Source organism: Stegodyphus dumicola, chromosome X1 (genome assembly GCF_044657685.1).
Source record: "Stegodyphus dumicola isolate Sdum_Otavi_A_Nest chromosome X1, ASM4465768v1".
NCBI lineage: Eukaryota > Metazoa > Arthropoda > Arachnida > Araneae > Eresidae > Stegodyphus > Stegodyphus dumicola.
This window is the reverse complement of record NC_140780.1, coordinates 197688647-197710382: the sequence shown is the minus strand read 5'-3', so window position 1 is coordinate 197710382 and position 21736 is coordinate 197688647. Positions and strand designations below refer to the sequence as shown.

The 21736-nt window shown below is 31.2% G+C and overlaps 1 long non-coding RNA gene across 1 annotated transcript in view; it reads right to left on the bottom strand.

The window, feature by feature from the left end:
• Positions 1 to 11345, bottom strand: part of LOC118180843 (uncharacterized) — a 110040-nt gene extending 98695 nt beyond the window's left edge. The window contains exon 1 of the long non-coding RNA XR_004756778.2: positions 11147 to 11345. This is a non-coding gene — a long non-coding RNA (uncharacterized LOC118180843). The remainder of the gene's footprint in view (positions 1 to 11146) is intronic.
• Positions 11346 to 21736: the final 10391 nt, after the last annotated feature.

Genomic DNA, 21736 nt, shown 5'->3' with positions numbered 1-21736 from the left:
GCAAAGTACACTAGGGCTATCTGCCTAAGGGGAGGGATGCCTTCGTGGAGAACTTTCTAAGGGAAACTGGCTCGTATGCACGTTACACATGGGGAAAGCCACGAAAATGCCCTTGCAGACAGCCCGTTCGCGGGATTCGAACCTTGGACCGAATTACCAGCGTTCAGCGATTTTACCACTCAGCCGCTGGTGAGCCCCACGTATTCCTAGGAGGATTAAGTCATTCAAAATTCGATGGCTCTATGTATCGTTGTTTTATCACAATACGAGAAATATACATACATTTATGACGATTTTTCATTATTTAATTTTTTCAAATATAATGCAAGAGTCTAACATTTGGTGGCAACAGTTTGAAAAGTGAAACGGACATTTATAGTGATTATTTATAGTAAGCGTAAAATCGCAAAATGAAAACAATAGTCCTTCAGGAACAAATCCCCTTTGGACTAAATAAAACTGAGTTTAATTTCTTTTTGCGAAGTCTATGAGTGCTGATAATAAAAATGCCAATTATTGCACGTTTTGCGAACGTGAAAAAAACTGAAAAAAAAAGACAAAATTTTAATTGCGAAAAAATAAAAAAAAATAATTATTATTGCTACGAACTAATTTACAATATCATTTAAATTCTAAGAGCATATGTAAATTAATTGTACATATCTAAAACCATGAAAAAAATATATTATTCCAAAAAATTGCATAAGTGAATAATTGTTGAGCAGGCAGGAGACAGACAGACTTATCAAGGGAAAGTTGCCCGCCAAAACTAACTCTTCCAATTACTCAAATTGTTTTTCGTCATCCATATAGTAAAAGTAAAATTCTAATCCAAAAGTAAAAACAAATGTTTTGAATTACTAAAAAAAGAAATTTAAACAGTGTAATTTTGAGAAAATAGCAAGTAAATGACTAGAGTTAAAATTAATATTTAAAAATTAATTTAATATATATATATATATATACTGGCACTAATAACATAGGAACATATGGTCGCATCTACAGAAACCGAAAGACAGAAAAGAGGTCACAAATAATAAGGAATTATTAGGTAAAGAAGAGTATACAGATTCGCCCAGACGGTATAGTGGTTAGGGAAGCCTGACTGCGATACCGAAGGGCCTGGGTTCGAGAGAAGATCCAAGGCCTGGGTTCGAGAGAAGGTTCGAGAGAGAATCCCAGAGAAGGCATGGTTGCAACTGTCCGTCCCTTGATAGGAGGCGATGGTGTCCCACCTATTAGGTGCTTCCATAATAATAAAGAGACTACCACATCTGGCCTTGTATAGATTAATGGACTGTGTTACACTGTATCTGTTCAACACAATAGTATTTAATAAATAAATAAAAGTTACACAACAGTATTGTTTAAAATGAGTCTGTTAAAGCAGGTGTTCGAAGTTACAGCCTGCAATACACTCCTCGCAACGATTATGTATCGATCGACAAATGTTTGTAAGAATGTTAGGTGTATCAGCAACGACAACGCTTACCGCAAGCGTGCCATAGGTCCACGTCCGATACCACAAGGGTTTTCATACACTAAGATTTTCTTGTAGCCAAGGATGTATGATACAGATCCGTTGGACTAAAGAAGAAAATATTTTATTTAACATGGATAAAACTTGTGGAATTTTTTTCCCAAAAGAAGGGAAAAAAGTAAGGAATCCAAGACTTAAATTTCTTAACAAAAACATCAAATTTTATAGTACAATTAAATATCTGGGTGTCACACTGGATGAAAAACTGACTTTTATAGAACATTTTAAGAATATCCATACAGCAACCGACAAGATCTTAAATTTCTACAGGACTCAATTTAACGTTAATAATTTACAGGTCAAGAGTGATATTCTGAAAATTCTGTATGACAATGTTATTATACCTAAGATTATGTACGGTATCGGAGCTTGGGGTCGCTGGGCAGGGGAGCTTGTCAGGTTGAGAACTAAGCTTGATTCAATACAAAGAGGATGGCTTCTGATTATTACTAGATGCTTTAGAACAGTTTCATCTGAAGTCGCATGTATTTTGGCCGGGGTTCCCCCTCTCTCCATTCATTATAAATTTTTCTACAATAAATTCCTATTACAATATTCAATAGAAAGCTCTCTTATTCTGGATGGAATCCAGGTTGAAAGCAACGCATTTGCCCAAATTGACAATAATTCGATTCATCCAAGACAGAGACATGGTATTTTATTTGATTGCAATGAATTGCCTACCAGCGAATACGAAATCTATACAGATGGGTCCGGTTTCGAGGGAGGTGTGGGATGTGCGTTTGTCGTATATTTCTATGGTTTGGAGATCCATTATCAAAAATACATACTGGATAAACATAGTTCAGTTTATCAATCAGAGGTATACGCCATTTATAAAGCCTTGGAATGGATTAAATCCAATTTGATCTATAAATGTACAGTTCATATATACTCGGATGCTTCTTCAGCACTCGTTGACCTCTTTCGGCCGGACCATAAAAATGATATCATGAATAAAATTAAAAATGATTATATGAATTTAAAATATAAAATGTCAATCAATATTCATTGGGTAAAGGCCCATATTGGTATCATTGGGAATGAGAGGGCTGATTCCCTGGCAAAGGAGGCTGCCCTGGGGGATGGGATCTCTGATGGTGATCTATAACATTCTAAAAAAGTTACAATTAGCAAAATGAAAGATCACATGTATAACACCTGGTCTGATGAATGGAATGTGTCTCCTAGAAGATCAGAGGCCTTGTCAAATATAATAATTAAGAAGAATATGCCTATATTTTGCGATAAAGACTATAATCAATTAGTAACAGGGCGTGGACGCTTTCCTATGTACTTACAAAGATTACGCCTCCAGGGGGTAAATTTATGCCTTAAATGTGATACTTTTGGTGACTGCATTCATTTTATTGAAAGTTGTACACTCACCGGGGGGTAAAAGCTTTACATGGAATCGGAAATGTAAGAGAAATGATTCAAAATTATAAAAAAGGAGTAAAATTTGCACAAGACATTATGAAAGTCATCAATTCTCATAAACATGTCATCGGTATCTCTGATTGATCGAGCTAACATACTGAGAGCGCTCAGTTTATGGAAACTACCCTTAAAGGGAGAGAAAGACTTTATATGCAAAGGTGCAGGGACAGCTTGAATGTTTTTATGTGCCGTGTTATTCTTTTTAGTATACTAACTTAATTTTCTTTTCTTTTTGTTAAGCTGCTAAATTGATTTTGTTTTTATTTGGATACGGCCGGCTCGTGTCATTTGTTGTTGAAAGGGTTGCGCCTGCTTTTCTTCATGAGGTTCAACAAACGAGGCGGAAGGGCTGCGCCCGTAGAAAACAAAACAAAACAAAACAGATCCGTAGGGGCTGCTCTATTGCAAATAAGTGCCCCGTAAACGAGGTGCTTAACTGCCTTTCGCTGTTAGTATGTGTGTGATTATGGCAAAGCCTCGAGGGCTATCTGCCTAAGAGGAGGGATGCCTTCGTGGAGGACTTTCTATGGGAAACTGGCTCGTATACACGTTACACATGGGGAAAACCACGAAAACGCCCATGCAGCCAGCCCGTTCGCGGGATTCGAACCTCAGATCGAACTACCAGTGTTCAGCGACTTTACCACTCGGCCGCTGGTGGGCCACCTTTCGCTGTTAGAATAGCGATTCAAGCTTCTACACTCTCATTTGCCTTGCACGTTTTTTACACATCCTGCTTTAATTTTTTTTTTTTTTTTTTTTTTTATTTGAAAGATTTCAGATTTTAAATTACGTCCAAAGGGGCGTTTTTTTAACGTTTTGTGCGTTACCTTTATTTATTAAATATCATATTCTTTGCACTTAAACCATAAAATTCAGTTCAATAGCAATGTCGCAAAATAATTTTAAAATGAGCATATCTTTAGAATTTCCGATACACAGTTCCACGCCCGCTGGAGATAAAAGTTTTTTTTTTTTTTTTTTTTTTTTTTTTTTTTTTTTTTTTTCTTAGAGTGTTGCCATTTCTGGGTTTGAAATCCTTGAGTTTATTAATCAAAAATTCGTTAAAGTTTTACAAAATAGGAAATCGATAATAAAACAAATTCCAAATTTCAAATTTGGTCTTCCACATGCCCATATTCGTAGGAGGATTACGTCATTCAAAATACGATGGCTCTATGTACCGTTGTGTAATATACATACATTTATGCAGATTTTTCATTATTTAATTTCTTCAAATATAATACAAGACTCTAACATTTGGTGGCAACAGTTTGAAAAGTGAAACGGACATTTATAATGATTCAACGCAAAATTGCAAAACGAAAACAATAGCCCTTCAAGGACAAAGCCCCTTTGGACTAAATAAAACTGAGTTTAATTTCTTTTTGAGAAGTCTATGAGTGCTGATAATGAAAATGCCAATTATTGCACGTTTTGCGAACGTTAGAAAAAGGCATTTTTTGAATACTTTCATTCTCTAGACTTTAGAGCAATTCTTCCCATATTCGGTTTTCGGCAACAGGCTGCATAGGGTTTTCACTATTTTTTTCTGTACATAACCGTGGAACGTGAATGCGAGCCAGTTTCCTTTCAGAAGGTCCTTCACAAAAGCATCATATACAAAGCAGAGAGCTTCGCATCCTTTGTCATAATAATTAACCAAAGTTTTACACATTTTATGCTGCTGAAATATACATATTTATCTAAGCTACTTTCTTGGCATTTTCCTATAAAAATATTGAACTCAAAAATTTGTTGTTTATATTTGACAGCGAGACAGTAACACAAGTAACTCTCAAATTTCTATTTTACTAATATATTGTTACCAATTTTAGTATTTGCTATAGCTATTAATTTTAATACATTATATAAATGTTATATGACAGCATTTTGGATCATTATTCTCTTAGCACGTAAGTATAATAAATAAATGCCATATCTCCTTTTATGTAAGTAATTTTTATTTAAACTCGGAAGTCATTTGATCTACTCTTAACTTGTATAATCAAAACAATAGTACAGGCAAAATTTAAAAAAATAAAAAGTAATTTACTTTTGACTTTATGAAAGTATATCTCTTATTTCAAATGCTGACTTATTTTCAAAACACGTATGCAGAAAAATTCGCTTCGTATTCAAAACTACCTTACGTAAACGCAAAGAAGCCTTTAAGAATTACTGAAATTTAGTTCTAGAATATTTTTATTTTAGCTAAGCAAAACTATGGGAATTTGTATTGTAACAGTAACAGGCTTGGAACCTTGAGATTACACTCTAGATTTTAAATCTTTCGTGTAAAATGCATTTGTATCTTGTAAATGCAGTCTAAAATACGGACGCAGTTTTGGCATATCTTCTATATAAGCAAATATATTTGCTCTGTTTTAAAGTAAATTGGAAACTAGATTGTTGGTTGAGTAAGATTGTTAAAAAAAGATTTAGCAAAGTCGTTTGAACTATCTGATACTATTTTATAGCAAAACTTCAAATAACAACAGAAAGAACACGAATGCGAATAGCTGATCTATTCCTTAGATAAAGTGATTCATTGTTTCGAAAATTGTAGTCTAAGAAAAAGACATTTGTCGAATTCAGAGTTTTGTTGACAACAAGTAAGACTCGGCAGAAAAATTCCCCTCTGTTACTGTATTTATATTATGGTTTGTACCATCGTTCGATTCTATATCTCAGCTTTACATTTCTCTTCTGATCAAAAAGAAACGCCGCCGCATTTCATCTTTCACGGCTATATCATTTTTTATTATGTATATGTATTTCTGGCTCATTCTAATGCTAAAATGCATTCTCGTAGAGCAAAAGATTACGCAGTGAGAAAGGCTATATCAGTATTTCATTCAATGGCCCATTGAAATGTACATTGCCTTGTTTTGCATAATGGCATGCAGTGCCTATTCGATCGTGACCACGTGCCACTAAAGCTATTCTCCAGAAAGTCGGAAATGAAAAAAAAAAAAGGCCTGTTCTTCCTTCACTCTTAGATGTCGTCGTAAAAAACATAAATTACAATAAGCGTGATTAGTTCTTCGTTGTCCGCAACTACAGAAAATGAAATGGCCGTCTCTAACGATGAGAATACATTTAGATTTCCTCGGCTTTTGAAGATTTGCTTGCATGGTTTTATTTTATTTGTCTCTTCCTGTACCCTGGCAAATGGAAGGCTTTCTTTTTGGCCTGTTTTAGTACCGAAGTTTATCGCTAGAAAGCGTTATTTACGTTCTACAAAGAGCCTATCGTGAACACGACTTTAGTTACGGATCGATTTAATTGTAGGTGTAATTCTAATTGAACGGATGGCATTTTGAAGTATTATTCCATTAAATTATTATAAACAAAATCCATTTATATTGAAGGAGAAGCTTTTTATATCATGATTAAAATAATTTTTAAATTGCAAGAAAAATTATTTTCAAATTTTTTTATTCAAAATGCACCTGACCATGGATCTTTTATTCTTTGTGATAGCTAGTCATAATATTTTCTAAGTATAATTGTGTTTCATAAATTAATAGCCTTCCAGTTTGAGAACTGATTTTAAGTGACGCATGAAGAGAATCATTTGACGTTGAGTCTAATTGCTATATAATATACTCTTCGCACTGCTTTGCTTACATATTAAAAAACGCGAAATATATTTCTAATATTTTTAACTCATTGCTATAAAATCTGAATCATCGATTATAATATATATTATGAATTAATGTGACAAAATTTTGTATTTTTATATGTGGATACAATAGGTCATATTTGGCATCCAGAGTTATCCGTAATTGAGTCTGATATGGGTGTGAGAGAAGACGTACTAAACTTATATGTAACAATACAGTTTTATAGACAGATTTATTTCGAAGCTTCACAGAGAAAAGTCAACCATAAAGCAAAGTAAAATATTTTTGTCAGCAATTCATAATGTTCCATATATGTGCTTTTAATTAACTTAAATAATTTATTGCATTAAAATTGTACAAATGCGTATTTACATTAAGTCTGAATATTATGTCTAATATGATTTTATACATATTTTTAATACAGTCCCTTCCTGATTTGATCTATTGAAATTAAAAGCGGAAAAAAAAAATTACTGAAGAAATAATTGAAAAATTAGCAAACGTAATAGCTGAAAAATTACTATGCTGTAGCCACTACATGTTTTAAAGTACAGGTTTCTTAATTTTGTTTTAAGAATATTATTATGCAGTTAAGAATTTTGAAAAAATGGCGTCTTAAAGAAAATACACTTCTCAAGTTATAATTATTCATTTTTAAAATAGAAATGTATATTTATAAATTAGGCTGAAAGGACAACTATTTTTGATACCAGTAGTTTGAAAACGATCTGTTTGCAGCAAGCAAAGCAGTTAAAAAATTGTTAATGTGTATTTTTAGAGATAATTCAGAATGACATATTTAGATTACACACTATAATTATTTAAATTTCACAAAGTGTATAAATCTATCTTTTTCAACCTCTGTGCCATAGAACCCTGAAATTATTTTCAAACCTTGCCGCGCATTTACGTTCTTTATCTCACAAGTTATACAGTGATCAATCAATTCATAAATTTCATGCTCAAATAATAATGATCTTGAATATATCTGAGTGTGGCTCTGCTTCTTTGAGAAAATCCTTAAACTCTTGAGCTACTTTAATGTGCTGTTTATTCTTCCTACAAATTTCCGAGCCGTGAAATATATGCAATGAAAATACGAGCCAGTTCCCGTAAAAAGTTTGGGCACCCCTCCTCTTAAGCAGATAACTCTCGAATGCTTTTCCGTAATCTTAATAATTCAATATGAACTGTAATATAAATATCCTAATTTTAAATGCATATTAAAAGAAACAAATGAATTATATTCGTGCCTGCGAAGTTTTAGAATGAAAGGCATTATATTTTGGAATTAGATATAACTGGAAATTAATATATTCTGCTCTCTGTATTGTCCATATATTACAACATAAGTTTTGTTTCAATAACTTCCACCTTCCTATTCAGTAAACGTTAGCCCCAAAACTGGAAACAAAATTCTAGTTTTATCCAAAGCTTATTAATTTTAACGTATTAAAAAAACTATTAAATTAGTAAATTTAAATTAGTAAAATATTTAATAATAAATTAGTTAAAATTTGTTGCATATATTTTGCTTCCTATTGCTAATTTGACAACAGCTATAAAATATACCCTATTCTGTTAGAAATATAGGTTTCAGCATTGCATTTAGTTGCTCGGATTGAAACTTAAATGAATTTGAATCCCAAGTCATAAAAGGAAATAAATAAAACTTGTCAATCATGAGACATTTTTATACAAAATAATAAACAGAGGATTTATCTAAAGTGGTATACAATGATTACTCGGTAATCACTACTACATGGATAATTCTATCTTATAATAATCCATTTCGAAAAACTTCATATGAAAAGTAACGTTCATACATTCACCGCAAATGCTGTAAGTTTTCTTAGCTATAAAATATACCCTGTTGTTACTTAGAAGTTTTTAATAAGAACATTATTGTTTCTAACTGCAATGTGTTTTATTTTTGTTTTAGAAAATGTTTATACCTAAGACATATCTCCAATGATTGTCTTGGGGGGTAAAGTTCTTTTGTTTTTTTTTCTTAAAATGAATTTATGTCATTAAACGTTGTCACGTAAATGGAGCACCTCATTTTGAGTTAACTGTTTCATTATCATATTCTTATCTAGGAGCTACTGCTTATATCTCAGTGTATTGGATGAAAAAAATTAATTTGCATTTTCAAATTACTCTATACGGCATATCAAAGAATTTCTATGATAATATCCTGTAGCGTGTTTGAAAATGATATATTTCCCTTAATTACATTTATGTGCTTTTTTTAAATAAATGACTTAATTTTAAAATGTTCTTGAAACAGTATATTGTTTTTAAGATGGAAAGCCAACTATAGAAACAAGTACCGATTATACATGCATATCTATTTCATGCTGTTCTGTTCTCTCTAATTAAAGAAAGGTAATATTATTGATTCTAGAAAATCTCATTCTTTCATAACTAATTTTAAAAATATATTATAAATTTATTATGATAAATTAGTTTAATAAATTAATTAGTTTCATTTTAAAATGGAAAGTAATCACTAAAGTAATAAAATATTTCATAAATTTAGATAATTAAAATTTTACTTAGGTTAAGTCAGCTAATTAAAGTTCATGTCGAACTAATTGTAAACTATTAAAGGAAAACTAGCATTATTTTCAGTACAAAATTGCACTGGTATAAAATACCCTTCGACGGGTCCATTATTAAAGTGCTTTTATCTCTATAGATATAATATCCCTACAGTTAAGATTAATAGTCAGAATTTATTCGTTAAGTGAAATTAATAAACATTTTATACACTGGAGTGTAAAAACTGCATCAAGATTGGATGTAGATGGAATCACAAGTTCCATGACCATCTTCCCAGTTAAAATTTTTTAACTCACTAATGAGTAGACTTTTTTTTTTTTTTTTTTTAATAAAACGAGACTAACTGTCTTGTGCTAGAAGCAGAATTTGGCAAAGATTTCCTAATTTTAAGTTACACATGGGAAAAATCACAAAACATTTGACAGCTCTGGAGTCAGACCAAGTCGAAGCTTTTGCTTTTGGGAGAAGGAGGGGTTAGGCAAACCCCTCGGTATCTCTCTTTTTATTTGTTTAATAAATCCACTAGAATACAGGAAGGTGGGTTTAAACAGGTAAAATATAATGCAGCAGTAACTTAGTCCGAATACTTTGTACTCATTTCGGATAAAATTGATAATGTGTTGGTCTCTTTCGTTCTTATTCGTAATCAGCATAATTTATTTGCGGCCAAATAAACGATATGGATTAACACTGATTGTCCGTCAAAATTAAGCTGAATTCGATCACAGAGTGATGCTAATTTTAGAGAAATTTTGTGTACACTTCGAGAGATTTGACAATAAGTCTCTCAGGTTTCTCCGCACATCTTCTAAATAGCACCATAGTTTTGCTATGTTATTTTAGCATTCATACATTATTAAAACGAAATTTCAGTGGGAAAGAGAAGTACGTATAATTTTCAAGTTCTTTCAGAATTTTTTTTTTTTAAATATATATTGCAAAAAGGTTAGCAAACACTTCGAAAAAAATTTTTAAGCTAATTTGCAGGGTTGAATGTGCGTATATTTTAAGTGTGATTTTTTACTAATTTTCATATGTCACTACAATGGGAAAACTCGTACTGTCGTTGGTAAAGCGGAATTTCACCAGAAAATGTGAATTTTCAAGGCAAATTGTTCTAAACGCAGCTCATTTCCTTAAAAATTTAATCAAGTGCAGTATTTGTATTTTTCAAAATAATGCATTTACTAATTTTAAAATAAATGCAGTCCGTTCTTATATTTTAAACTTCACTGACTACATTTAATTTTAACAGCATTGAACTGAATGCAATTTTTAATATTCACATTACAACTATTGTAAAATCTCATGCAAGAATTTATTTGAAATTTGAATGAGTTCACCTGAAACATGATTGCAATAAATTCAACTTTCAAATTAATTCATTAAAATAATAGTTTAGTTAATATTTTAAATTACTTAATTAAACAAATTATCCGAAAAGGCGTACTATGTTCATTTTCGTAGTTGGTAAATTTATTATTAGATAACTAGTAAATAAGAAGCACTTATTCCTTCAGTGCAATAATGTCATAATCGTTGGTTAAGAAACTAGACGTTTCAGTATAATGACGTTATTTCATTATCACGCCTAAGTTCGGAAATAAGAATAAACTGTTCTTGCTTCAGTTTCATTCAGAGCACTTCTGAAGTAGCTAATGTAGTCAGTATTACTTGGGCATCATGACTAGACATACGTATACACAAAACTACCATCATGGTAACTACTTTACTAGTAGTGACTACTTTTTAAAGTAGCGACACTCTACAGTAGTAGCAGTCTTTACTGAAAGTTTACTTTTCAGCAGAGATTTCATTTGCATTTTTTATCTGCTTAATTTAAATTATTTCTGAGTTTTATACATTTGAAAATATCTTACATTTTCATTTTGTTCCAGATTCAACCAGTACAGGGGGGATATAAAAGTTTAATTTTTTAAAATTTTATTGGGTTTAAATAAGGGAAACTTACCTTTTATGTCAGATAAAGAAGGAAATAGTCGCTTTCCTCCTCTTGTAAGTCGTTTTTATTTGAAATTTACAATGAATTACTGTTTCTATAAATTAATTGTTTTAGCAAATAAATTAGTTAATAATATTTTCAAAAAATTTGTCCTGTAACGTTTAAAAACCGCTAATTACTATGATCATTTGTGTTCGAAATAAATGGCGTGACATTTCAAAGTAAATTTCGTTTTAAGCATGAACTTGAGAAAAGCTCCGTCTTAACCCGGTAGAGGGCGCTACTAGTACTGTCGAATTGTGCTTCTGATCACACTGTCTTAAAAACTTATTGCCCACGATACTTCCTGAATTCGATTGCTAACACAAAAGCTTAAAAGATCATGTATATATTTATAATTGGAGAAGTAAGATTTGGCCATTTATTTATTTTTTTTTTTTCTCTTTTTGTGCCAAGCAATTGGTTTCAGTTATATTTCGGGAAGGGGAGAAAATAATTTTGTTAGTATTAGCACAAATTTAGATGCATTGTTTTCTTGTTAAAAGTGCTGCTGTCTCAGATTTTAATGAGTATATTATGTAAATTACAGTAAAACAAAAAGTGATTTATTTGTTGATTTTGTCTGTAGGAAAAGGCAGGAGGCACCCAGCTTCTGAAATATTTACTAATTACTGTTTTTTATTTTGTTTTAAATCGCAGATTACTACTAACTCAATAATTAATGAATAGTCGAAAGCATAAGAAGCAATGAAATTAAACATCTATCCACACAAAATGCCCAGTGTCAAATAAGGTATAATTTAAATTTAACGAAACATGTAATGGGCAATTCCACATGGGGGAAAAAAATAGTGTTAGTTTAGAAAATCTGAATTTTCGCATATCATATTACAGATTTACACGGAAGAAAAAATCATGCAGTACTGTGAAAATAAAATTCGATATGTTGAAGGAATTGTAACAAAGCATACTTGTTTTACTTGTTATTACATCTCGCTGGTTCATAGGAATTTCAGTTTTGTAATGCTACTCATATTTTGCAATGCCAGATAATTATTAGCAGCTAAACCATTTCGAATAATTATGAAAGTTTCCCAACTCTGAAAGTTAAAATAAAAATTTTCTATCAAATGATGAATGAATTTCTGTCATTTTCATTTAATTTCTGACACTTTAAAGATATTTTCCCTCAAAAATTATATACGAAAGGTGGCTTATTTCGTCAAGAATACTAAAATAGGTGAAACAAGAGAAGGTTTTAAAATGAGAAGTAAAAATCGCCGTTAGCTGGCTTATCCGAAACAGCAGGGATCATTGAATCTGAAAGTTAAGACACCCACCACTTTTTAATCATTTCTTTTCATATTTTAGACGTAAATATTTATTTCATAATGGAAACAAATGATCTTAGTATAATATATATACAAATAGCAAACTGTGAAATACCAGTCCAGGAAAAGAATATCAAAAATTCATCAAAATATAGAGCGACATAGCTGTGGAAAGAAAAAGCTTAAAAGAAGATCGCTTAATATTTTATATATTTATGCAAATTCTTTGTGTTGTAGACATGTAAACGTATTGTATTACTTAATTCCTGTACATATATATTTCTACTTATTACTGGCCATGGGTTACCGTGGATTACTCGAAAAAAGTGCTATCCGAACAGCTCCACCCAAGTCAGTTCGGATAAAAGGGTTTATGCTATATGCAGAAATACAAATAAGCCACACTAAATTCCCTCTAGGTGACCAACAAAAGCAAAATAACTTGAAATTCTGGGAAAATCACAGTTTTTTTTTTAAATAAATAATTTATTTACCTCTTATTCACTTGTTTGTTTTGTAGTAACAGCATATCATAATTAAAAGTAGAACTGTAAAAATTCTAACTGTTTGGAATAATTGTAAATTGTATCGTTTTCAAAACAGAAAGGCAGTTTCACACATTATAAAATTACTTTCAAAAACAAGAATATCAAATAAATGTGAAGTTAAATCATGCCGTATCCGATTTCGTCTGCATGAAGAAGGCATAAAAAAATTAGGTATTTTGCCGCCTCCTGTGTTATAACTAATGAAACTTATTTAAGTAGCCATTGTTCTCCTATGAGAGTGTTTTAAGAGCACTTTGACAACCGATTGTCCACCCTAACTTGACAACTCAGATGCGGGTATGGAACATGACTGTCGTATTTTATAGTGTCGCCAGAGCCGCGGTGAATCACGCAACGCCAATTTAATAGATTCTTATCTTGGCGGAATAACTGCTCTGTATATTAAGCTAGAATTAGTTTGGGTTTAGAAAGGAGAAATGCGATTTTATTTAAGGCTACGCGTGTCGACTAAAGATGAGATTTCAACACGAGACTAAAGAATCTTTTATTTAAGTTTTTTTAATTTTTTGTTCTCGCTTACCACGTACAGTAATATAAAGAATTGCTTTTATTCACTAAACTGAGTTAAAGAATGTAGTTTATGCAAATCTTTATGTTTTGTCTATATCCAAGATAAATATAAAGATACTTGCATGTAAATTGATTTTTAATGTAAATTAAACGTACTTTTGCGAGTCAGAAAAGAAACGTGTCTTTTAAGGAGTATTTTTTAATAATACATCTTTTTAAAACTTCTGCTTTCTTGTCTAAAAGTTTATATTTTAGTTCTTACCTTTTCCTTGCTTTTGATTTTTGCTCTATATGAGCTCTTATTTTAGAAATTAACGTATATTAATGAGAAAATGCGTTTAAGGAATAGGCAAATGAACAGTTTTGATGATGGTATTTCAGATTTTTATTCACTAAACTGAGTTAAAGATTGTCGTTTATGCAAATCTTTATCTTTTGTCTATATGCAAGGTAAATATAAGGATACTTGCATGTAAATTGATTTTTAATGTAACTTAAACGTACTTTTGCGAGTAAGAAAAGAAGCGTGTCTTTTAAGGAGTATTTTTTATCTATTTAAAACTTCTTTTTAAACTTTTTAATAATACATCTATTATTCTACTGTTGTATTTTAAAAGTTTACCATGTGCAACCGAATAGAAGATAATTCTCTTATTCCTCCCCTTAGGCAAATAATTAACTTGCTTTACAGTAATTGATTAACCACTCATATTTAGCATTTCAGTTTCAAGTACTCCTGATGTAATATCAAAATCTTTGATTAAAATATTGTTTAGAAGAGAATTTAAATAATTTGCAGGATTAAAGGAATGATTTTTCCAAAATTTATAACAGTTAACTATAAGTTAAGCTTTCTAATGAAAAAGAAAAGGATTTATTAATTATTCATTCTTTTACTAAAATTACATTCTTGCACATTTTTTACAAAATGTCGTTCCTAATAGACATTTGAGTAACTTTCACACCTGTCGCTTTTGAGAGCTTTTATTTAGTCTAAAGGCTTAATTAATTACCATCTTGTTATGAAAAACCTTTCGTTCAAAGTCAATTGTATGCAGTACACTTGACTTACAGCAGTAGATTTTTAGTGTTAATTAGCATTATTTATAGAAATAATAGTATAAATTACATTCGTTTACTTTATGGAAAAGCTTGTAAAAAATCTTCTCAGTGAGGCAGATTAACATAAGTAGTCTTTAATGATGCAGTTTACTAGCGCTTTCCATCTTTACATTTTTTGAAGTATCTAGTTACATTTTGTGACATAAAACTGCCGAATGCAATGCTCCAAGCATGTATAGACTATTGATAAATTTCATGATGTTTTCGTGCAAGAAAACATACATTTTTTTGTGTGTATACTATTGTATTTTAAAAGTTAAATGACTTTTCATTTTATGATCCTCTTCCTAAGATTCTTTAATTTATCCTGCTTATATTTGTAATTCATGAGGTACTCCAAATACATAAAAATGACTATAATTTTGTTTCTGATTACATAATCCACGAGAAAAATAGCAATTATATTTAAAAACAGAAGAAGATAGACGACTTGTATAACTAGATATTGCAAAAATGCTATTGTATATAAATCTTAAATCATCCAAACTACTTCTCGTACAGCCACTTTGTTTGATTCCTTTTTACCTACAAAATTATGAAAAAATTATGTAATTCAGTAAAAACTAAAAAATTAACTACATTAATAACTTCTTGATAAGTACCTAAATTTTACACAACTTATCTATATTAACACAAATAATAAGAGAAAATCTAAATGTATAAATAATCGCATAAAAAGCAATTTTCATGAAGAATGAAAATGTGCATATGATTTTGGAAGCTGTTTTGCTTTCACTAGCCAACAATGCATTTCAGTGTTTTTATGTGTTAAAAATATGCTTTCCATTAATGGATTTATAAATGTCATCCACATTTTAAACTGTTATTAAACTGAAATAATGACACAACTGTCAATGAAAAAATTCTTTATTAATTTCATCCATATAAAATTATAACAGGCAATATGATTAAATTCCAGGTTATAACATACAAATTTTAATCTGAAATTTTACACATATTTCTGCAAAACATTAAAGCAGGTATATTTCCACATGACATATATATTAACCACATGACATATAGTACTAGCATTGTATCAAATAGTAGAATAGGAAAATAAGAAATTATAACCATTAATTCAATATAAAGACGAAAAACATCCTGTCATAGAAAAAAAAATCCAGTTAAATTAATTAATTAATATAATTAAACAGATTTTAATACAGCAAATTTCGATTGTTACTGCGATCACTAAACATAAATGCATGTAAGAAAACGGGTAAAAACAAACTTCTTGCACTGAAAGCTTTAACCAAAAGTTAGTTAACTGAGTTACTTAAACAGACACACCTAATACTTGACATTTGTACCACTCTACATATAAAACCACATGACTCTAAATAATATTAAGCTAAAACAATGGAGATTTCTTTTCTAAACATATCTATAAAACCTTAGTTAACACTGCAGAACTTTTTCTAAGCTTTATTAAAAAAAAAGCCCTATTAATTATATTTTACTGCTAACAATTTGTTTATCACATGTATTAATTTTCTTGCTATGGATTAATTATTAAGTCTATGAACATTAATTATCAGTGGACTTGTCAGCGATTATTACTCAAGCAGTCCCCATTGGTTGAAAACTCGCCTGAATATTCATTGATAGATGTAAAGTTTAACTTCTCAAAAAATCGATTTAATAATTGGGAATCAATCTAATCTTGGACGATCAAAAGCCAGATAGTGAAGATGTTTAAAGAAAGTTCGGTAAAGTTAAAGAGAAATCGATGCGTAAATGTACACGGAAAAATAAGGTGTAGCTTTAGATAGCAAGTATATTTCCACAGCTATTGTAAAAGAGTTGAAAAGTAATGCAGAACATCTTTTTACAAATTTGATATTATGTTTCAGAGATAGGTTAGGTTATTTAATTACGGCAAATCCGCGAGGGCTATCTGCCTAAGGGTAGGGATGCCTTCGTTGAGGACTTTCTACGGGAAACTGGCTCGTATACACGTTACACATGGGAAAAACCACGAGAACACCCATGCAGCCAGCCCGTTCGCGGGATTCGAACCTCGAACCGAACTACCAGTGTTCAGCGACTTTACCGCTCGGCCGCTGGTGAGCTATGTTTCAAAGAATAAAAATTTCTTTCCTTTTGAAATTCAGTAGGAATTAGGAGCTGAATACTTAAAATATCATATTAACGCTGTATGAACTTAAGCAAGATATGGAGCATCAATAGATCGATTACACATCTGAATGTAGATGGCTTAATAACAATAATAATGAAATTCCAGTTAAAGGATTAGTAATTGAACATTTTGGTTTGTGATTTTAAATGTGAAGCGCATTGAAATTTAGAAGAAAATAACAAAGAGACAAGGTCAGTTTTAGTAAATCTTTAGCTAAATGGAATCATAAGCTAGAAATATATATACATTTTAAACGTATCCTTTCATATACATAAGCCAATACATTCAAAAATTATAAACCAGTATATATTTTTAATGTGCATACATTAAAATAAATATATACATACCTATATATATATTAAATATAAAATTAAGAAATTGTATCGATATAATTTCTTAATTTTTACTCAAGGTTTTTCCAGATTACATTTTTAGTTTTGCATTTTTATCAAAACTTTTTCAGTCTTAGCAAGTAGATTTGAATTTATATCCAGTAGTCTTACCATTATTAAAGCTGCTTTTCAGCTTAATATTTATTGTTACTAAATTATATGCACATATTTTGTCAACTTTTAATATAAGTTAAAATAAAATTGTAATCAAAGGAAAATTCTCAAATCGAATCTGAAATATATCCAGAATTTTCCATTTAACAAGAAGAATTAATTCCATTAAGAATTTTTTGGATACACTGGAGATACTTTGGATACACTTTTCGGTTTTAAATGAATTTTAATGTCTTTAATGAAAATTTAATTGAATCTTTTTTCGGTTTTTGACCTCAAATCAGAAGAACGAAACATATTAATCGACTTTTATGAAGTTTCAATTCATTTTCCTCTTATAAGTTTTAAATTAGAGTTTCAGTAAAAGGAGATTAATTTTTATACAGTCAAAAGTCGTTAATTCGGACACCCATAATCCGGAATGATCTATAATCCGGACCTCAAAGCTAAAACCTTTTTGCCCGTGCGCCGCGTTGACGCATGCGCATAGGCGTTTAAGCGTGCGCGCAAGACCTTTACGACTGCGCATTTGCGTGTGCACAAGCGCAGAATACGTTTTCGCTGCGCGTTTAATGTATAACGGACGGTATAAGCTAAAATTATATAACTGTCTATTTCAGTTAATGTTGATGATTGCGTTGTTCCTTAATCTTCGAATTGGATCCGGCTTATTATTTTTTGCAGACTGTAAGAGCAATTTTATAAAAGTAAGCTTGAACTTTCGATTATATCAAATAGAATTTCCGATGCTGGAGCTCCCAAAGGATCTACGAAAACGAAAGTATGTTTCGATGTCCATCAAACAAAAAGTGGAATTGCTCCAAAAAATGGATAAAGGCATATCCTTTGTTTATCTAACCGTTCCGAAATCTGTTTATCAATTTCACGCTGCTCTGCGCGGGGGAGGGAAGGGGGAACGTGGCGGCGCGCAATGAACTGGAAGTTGATCTGTCAACACTATCGTTATCTTCAGGGCAGATGTTTTTATTTTATTCGGCTTATAATTTCTTATTAAATGTAGTATTTCATCTGGATGTACTTCGTCTTTGATATGATTTAAATCAAATTCCTCGTCATTATAAATATCACGAATACAAATCAAATAGTTTTCTGGTTGCAATTTTCTAATTTCGGCTATGCATAATGTATGCTTTACGCATGCGCGCGTTGAAAGAAATGTTTAATAAAGTAAACAAATAAATATTAAGCTTTTTTTTTTTGTAAATTTTGATACCCTTTAGATCATAATTGCTCATTATTTTATAAATTACGGTTTTATATTTTTAATTTTATAATTTCTGCATGCCATCTTACCAGATTTAAACTGATGATCTATAATCCGGAAAAATCGATAATCCGGAATCACCGAAGTCCCGACGAGTCCGGATTAAAGACTTTTGACTGTATTTCTATATTTTTACCTTTTCGCATTTTTATTTTTCAAGTTTGTTCTACTGATGAATTCATATTTTAATTTTGATATGTTTAGATAAATTGTTAAACCTCTCATCCACGATCGCAATTATTAACATTGTTGAGGAATTGCCTTGCTTTGATTCCAATTTAAACTTTAGATGCTTTAAGTTTAATTTTCTTCAGTCCTGCAACTATAGCGCAGGACTGGTTAAAAAATTTTTGTTTTTAATTTACTATGTTTTAGTTACTATATATATATATATATATATATATATATATACTAAACCTTCCCTCAAAAAAAAAAATCTTGCGAACGGGCTGGCTGCATGGGCGTTTTCATGGTTTTCCCCATATTGAACATGTATACGAGTCGGTTTCCCTTAGAAAGTCCCCCACGAAGGCATCCCTCCCTTAAGGCAGATAGCCCTCGAGGTTTTGCCGTAATTATATAAACCAATCCAAACCAACCAAACCATTAAAATAAGAGAGGAGGTGAAGCAATTATGAAAAGTTGGGAGCATTAACTACTTTTCTGAATGGTAAAGTCCTGTGACATCAGTTTAGTTTGCATTTAATTTATATTTGAAAATTATATCGCATTTCACATTTCAGTCTAACGGCTGCAAGCTCCAAGAGTTTATTGAAAATAATTTACTGTTAGAAAATTTAACCTTATTTCTTTCTTAGCTATAATGCAGCATTGTTTTGTCATCACTCGAAGATTAAAAATTGCATCCAAAATTTGGTTGACAAAAGAATTTGATTCAAACTTATGAGAGTTTTAGTTCAAACAGTATGAGTGAAATAATCTTGCAACTTTGGTTATAATAATAAATTTTTAATCATGACAATGTCTTAAGATTTATAAAAAGGCTAACTCTTAGCTGAATAATAAATTCTTAATCACAATACAATGCCTTTACAGTTTTAAAAAAAAAAGTCTGCTTTCTTTCATAAAAACCTATTTGAAATTACAACAGAACTATTACAAATTGTTTCCTGCAGCAATAAATATTCAGTGATTAAATACTAAAGGCGTAAATAGCTGTGACTGATAATAACGGGCAGTTTTCGAACAAGGAAACGCGAAAGAGAACATCTTACTTAGCTAACAAGCCTTCTCGAGGAAAATAATATGAAATATTTGTCTTCAGTTCGATAAATCTATTCTTTAATACAGTTGCTGTTCTTAAGGATAGTAATGTAAAAAAACAAGCAGCTAAACTGTTGAAAATTTAGAGATGTATCCTAAAACGTGCAGTTCTACCGTTTTATCCCGAAGGGTAACGCAAAAGGAAGAGAAAAGTTACCACACTACAGTTAAAACAGTTACCACACTACCCGCTAATTAAAATAAATTTTAGTCATTGTAAAGAAATAATAATAATACCCTTTGAATGAAAATTATTAAACCAGATAACAAAGCTGCTTTCAATGGATTCGTACTAGATGCATCAAAAACTTTTTAAAAAAGTTATAAGAAATTACTCACAATATGAGTCTTGAGAAGACACTGATGAGAAATGCATAGTACTTACACTCTGTTGCTCCTCTTAGTTTGCCAAGTATATATAACCAATCTATAGAACAAAAAATGTATTTTCTTTACCGTCTGGGAGATCATTTGACTTGAAAAATTTACTTTTACATAGATATTAGTATCGCATTTTAGAGGATGCCCAAACAAATCAAATACGTGCAACTATTTTCAGATGGGAGCTAAATTCAGTATTAAGCAATAGGTAAATCCAGGAGAACCGGCTAGCTGCATGGTCGTTTTTGTGCCTTTCCCCCATAGAAAGTCCTCCCCCTCCTCTTAAGCAAAAGCTCATGCACGCTTCGATGTGTTATATAATATATATATATTTTTAATAATACGTTTTTAGGTAGTGCATAATAAATGCAAGATGCCGGAATTTATTTTATTGTCCTATTTTACACCCTCTCTAGAAGAACGATTCCTTATAAATTATAAAATACTTTATTAAATAGCTGTCAATAAGGTTATTGTGGTGATACCGTACTTTAACATCTTTAATTGTCATTTTGAATAGTATACATATACATAAATTATTTTAAATTACTGGACACTCAAATTTTTCCCATTTCGGTTTCGGTCAGTATTTGTCAAAAATAATTTTAAGGAGTTAGCGGTAGTTAACTTTCATTTTAAAACGCAAAATATGATTCTTATTTTTTAAAAAATTGTACTTATGTATTCGATGCTCCAGATTTTTTTTTTTTTTTTTTTTTTTCATTTTAAGCGAATTTTTCATCTGAGACCGATTATATATATGCATAATATCTGTTCTGACTGATAAACTCGACTATGGAAAAATTTGTTTTAGCCAGGGCCGAAATTTAACAGCTCGTTAAATTACCTATGCCCATAAAAGTGCTCAGATTTTTCCAGCCTTTAATTTACAAATTGTCTTTCATGCGTCCTGCTGCCATGCCACCCGAGATACATAAGACATTATTAGCATCCTTTAATAAGCCTTGCAGGCAGCATAATTATGGGCGTGGGATCATTACACAGTGGCAGCCATTGCTCCTTTCCTTTGATGGACGGCGCGTTCTGTGCGGAAGCACTGTCCCCAAGGGTGCTATTCAACGATTAAGTGCCGAAAGGGTGCGCAGCGAACAGTTCTGTTTGCATGCATAGTGCAAGACATGGGGTGACATAGTACATAGGAGGATATCGAAATTCCGTGTAGTTGGGTTGTTTACGTTGACTATCCACACGCTGGCTGTGCTAAAGGGGACACTAATGTCTACTAGAAGGAAAGAATATTTTTACGACGCCTTCTTGTTGAAACAGAGCGCTGGAAACTTGCAGTCCTCCTTAAACAAATTCGGATAGGCCTTTTTTTTTTTTTTTTTTTTGGACGGGGGGAGGGGAGAGGGCAAATATGTTTTTGAGAGTATATGTTATGTGCTATGCTGTCAAGCAGTCCCATCTTAATGGAAAACTACCGAAATCTGTCTTTTGATTCCCATATAGA